Here is a 4,642-nt window from a genome sequence, read left to right as displayed (position 1 = left end):
ACTGCGTGCTAGACTCATCGTCATTGAAGCCTGGTTCAGGGGCTACTGAGGGAGTCCTGGATTAGGGGGTCTCCGAACAGCCGAACTATATCCTTTGGCCGGACTGTTGGACTATCAAGACACAAGATTGAAGACTTTGTCCCGTGTCCGGATGGGACTCTACTTGGCGTGGAAGGCAAGCTAGGCAATACGGATATGTATATCTCCTCCTTTGTAACCGACCTTGTGTAACCCTAGCCCCCTCCGGTGTCTATATAAACCGGAGGGTTTTAGTCCATAGGACAACAGACAATCATACCATAGGCTAGCTTCTAGGGTTTAGCCTCTCCGATCTCGTGGTAGATCAACTCTTGTACTACTCATATTATCAAGAATAATCAAGCAGGACGTAGGGTTTTACCTTCCATCAAGAGGGCCCGAACCTGGGTAAAACATCGTGTCCCCTGCCTCCTAACCATCCGCCTTAGACGCACAGTTCGGGACCCCCTACCCGAGATCCGCCGGTTTTGAACCGACAGTCATCTTTATTTAAGCCCTGGGCTGTGTCAAGTGTTTGGTCGAACCGAGTAGACTACGGGGACACTCTCGAGGAAACTTGAGGTTTGGTTTTACTCGTAGGATTGATCTGTGTTGCTCCCTGAGAACGAGATATGTGCAGCTCCTATCGGGATGTCGGCGCATCGGGCGGCTTTCCTGGTCTTGTTTTACCATTGTCGAAATGTATTGTAACCAGGATTCCGAGTCTGATCGGGTCTTCCTGCTAGAAGGAATATCCTTCATTGACCGTGAGAGCTTGTGATGGGCTAAGTTGGGACACCCCTGCAGGGTTTGAACTTTCGAAAGCCGTGTCCACGGTTATGGGCAGATGGGAATTTGTTAATGTCCGGTTGTAGAACTTGGCACTTATCTTAATTAAAATGAATCAACCGCGTGTGTAGCCATGATGGTCTCTTTCCGGCAGAGTCCGGGAAGTGAACACGGTTCTTGTGTTATGCTTGAACGTAAGTAGTTTCAGGATCACTTCTTGATCACTTCTAGCTTCACGACCGTTGCTTTGCTTCTCTTTTCGCTCTTATTTGCGTATGTTAGCCACCATATAAGCTAGTACTTGCTGCAACTCCACCTCACTACCCCTTTCCTACCCATAAGCTTAAATAGTCTTGATCTCGCGGGTGTGAGATTGCTGAGTCCTCGTGGCTCACATGTACTTCCAAACAGTTGCAGGTGCCGACGATACCAGTGCAGGTGATGCTACCGAGCTCAAGTGGGAGCTCGATGAAGATCTTGATCGTTGTGTTGTGTCTTTTCCGGTTGATCAGTAGTGGAGCACAGTTGGGACAATCGGGGGTCTAGCAATTGGGGTTGTCTTCTTTTATTTTGGTTCTATAGTCGGACCTTGATTGTACTTTGGATGATGTATGTTTAACTTGTATTTGTGTGAAGTGGCGATTGTAAGCCAACTCTTTATCCCTTTCTTATTCAGTACATGGGATGTGTAAAGATTACCCCTCGTGCGACATGCCTACCATGCGGCTATGCCTCTAAGTCGTGTCCCGACACGTGGGAGATATAGCCGTATTGTGGGTGTTACAAGTTGGTAATCAGAGCAATCCCCAACTTAGGAGCCCCCTGCTTGATCGAATCGCTGACGTTGTTGAGTCTAGAACAAAATGTTTTGAGTCTTAGGAATATATATATCGGAGTGTAGGATTCTTTTTACTCCTCAGTCCCTTCGTCCCTCTGGTGAGGCCTCCTGACGTAGAGTTTTGTCTCTTCTCTCCTCAAATTTCACGAATTTTTTTAGGATCACGCGGGTATCTTGGAATCTTTTTGATGGTTTTGTGACGGGAACATTGTTCTTGGTGCCTCCTGACATTTAGGGGTTGTGGCAATGTCCCGAGGAGTTGAGCTCCGAGGTGTTGTCATCACAATTTTATCGTTGTAGTTTTGGAATACCTGAGTTCGCCGACATCGAAAATCTCTTTTATGCAGTTGTTGGTGAGATAACCTCGACGCCACCCAGTACTGGGGCGGGAGTTCAGGACTATTGCCATAACTTGTATAGAGGATGCTTTTCGAAGGTTGAGGTAAACGATTTCCGAAGGTTTCTTGGTTATGTGTTGAAGGATGGATACAGCTGGATGTAGGATTTGCTAGTTTTGGGTGAGATATTATGCTTCCCCTGTATCCCCAACACCTGATTGCATAACCAGAAAGTTTCGGGAGTTTATAAGTGGGAATTCAAGTATCACGTAGGATATCTTTCCAACAGACATATGAGACGATATGGGGTCTATCATATGTTTGTTCCGGCTTATTCTGCAAGCCAATCCTTTGTTTTGTTTTCAGTTGTGGTATTCTAGTTGCTTCAATGTCAAGTGTTGATTCCATACCTTTCCTAAGTAGTGTTCTCGTATTCCTATGCGAATACAAATCCTTCTTGATCTTCGAGTTTGTCATCTCAATTTCTTTTTCAACCGGCGTGTTCCTCTTCAAGTGGATCCGATCATTTTCAACATCTGCAAGACTCAACTCAAGTTTTTTCTCAACGGTGTTTGTTTCATCCGTCCCAAGTTGCCTTTGTTTTCCCGCCCTCCCACCCTTTTCCTTCAAGGAATCATATGTATTAATCAAGTATCCTCTTATGGATGTGAAGTCTCTCCATTCTTTTCCGTCAATGTTCTTATCCGGTGATTCTCAGGAAGATACTAACGGAGCTTCAAGTTCATCATTCTTCGTTCTCTTTTCTTCTTCGGTGGATTCAATTCAAGCTTTATCAATCATATCCTTTCCTTGTTTCTAATATTTTATCATGCTGGTGCACTTCTTAATCATCCACCTCTTGCTATTCATGTTTATCCAAAGTGCCAAAGATATCTCAGAAGACTTGTGCTCCATTATCAATCCGCTCAAGCTAATTCAGGGTTGTTATCTCATTCTAGCCATTTAAATCAACCGGTGCAATCTTCCTTTTAAATCATTCAACGATGTATCTTTTGAGTGGGCCCTAACCCACAGGTCTTTTCCCAGGATCTTACCTGACTCTTCTATTTTTCTGAAGTACTCTCAGATTCTTCTCCAAGTTTGACGTAAGAATGAATTGTCATCAGTCATATGTATTTCTCCAAGATCGGTAAAATTCTTTTCATCATTGGCTCAACCTCTTCGTTTTTGATTCTCCCGGAGTGTCTAAACAATTCATGGTGGTGTTTCTCGTCATCATTCTCGAATTGTGAAGACCGAAGTAGATTTTCTCTTAAATCTTGCTCCATTCTCTTGAAGATTCATGGTTCTAGCTTGATGCCATCCTCTCATAATTGTTTTCGATTGTGAGAATTCTTTTCACCCATCTGGAGCATTTCAGGAGTCTTTTCAGTTTGATTCTCCGGAGGCCATCATTTTGGAAGATTTATTCATTCTCAGCTTTCAGCTCTCGTTCTTGAATTATTCCGGTGCATCATTCAAATATTCTCTAATCAGCTCGGGCTCTCTTCGTTCACTTGTATCTAAATTCACTCAAGTATCTTTGTTCTCTAATTCTTCCCGGTGTTTCTTTATATTTTCTTCGTTCATTTTCAGTTCTTACGGTGGTTCGTTCAAGATTTCTCTTCCTTCTTTATCATATTAATTTATCTATTGTTTCAGTCCTACCGGTGGTTCACTGAAGACCTTCTCAAGTTTGCACTATATCTCTCTTAAATCTTTATATGAGAATAAGTGGTATGCCAAATGTGTTGCTTGTCATCATGTTAATTGATGAAGGATAAGCATAATGTAATTCTTATTCTTGTTTCATCGAGTATATTCAATTCCTTATTCCGGAGGTTCATCAAATTCTCGGTTTCAATTGTTTCATCTTTACTTTTCCCGGAGTTCCAAGATCTCTCAGTTAGATCACCACGAAGCTCCACCTAGTCATTGCAAGGTTTCACCTTGTGTTTTCAACTTCTCTTTCTTTCTATCATCCTTTTATTACCGGAGTTCTTCACGGAGGCTCAACATGGTGGCTCATCAAAGATTCCTTTTATTCTTCAATTGGTCTTCAAGTTTTCTCTCGAAGCTAAGATCCGCCAAGCTATACTCTAAAATGAACATGGTGCTCAACACATGTCTTGTTTTGAGGAGTTCAAGCTTTCTTCATCTTGGATTTCTAAGTGCAGTTCAATCCCTTCTCCCTTATCTTTTGAGGTGGTGTTATGTCATTTTGACAGTTTCCTTCATGTTTCATGATCGACAAGTTGTTCGAAATGACATATCTTAAATCCATCATTTTCAATTCATTCAGTACATTTTTTCAACCCATCAACCCCTTCATTGGAGTTATCTTGGGTTATATTTCACCTAAAGCTTTCCCTAAGGATTGTTGCTATTTATGGTGCTTATAAATGACCCAAGTTCTTCATTTATCCTCCCGGTGAGATAAGCTTCTCGTCTCCTTGTTCATATCAATCCAATCTGCTGTTTCCGTTAGTGGCAGAATTTCACCTCATAATTTTGAGAAGTTCTCCATAAGCCCACAACAAGCTTAGTCTTTTCGTTGTTGGTTTCCAACAACTCCATTATAACCTTCTTGGAAGGGTGCCTTCCAAGCTCATTTGTGGCAGAAGTTGGCATTTTCTTCTACATTCTTTTATTCCAATGA

The sequence above is a fragment of the Triticum urartu genome, chromosome 7, assembly GCF_003073215.2.
Source record: "Triticum urartu cultivar G1812 chromosome 7, Tu2.1, whole genome shotgun sequence".
NCBI classification, from domain to species: domain Eukaryota; kingdom Viridiplantae; phylum Streptophyta; class Magnoliopsida; order Poales; family Poaceae; genus Triticum; species Triticum urartu.
Note: the sequence above shows the minus strand (reverse complement) of the source record.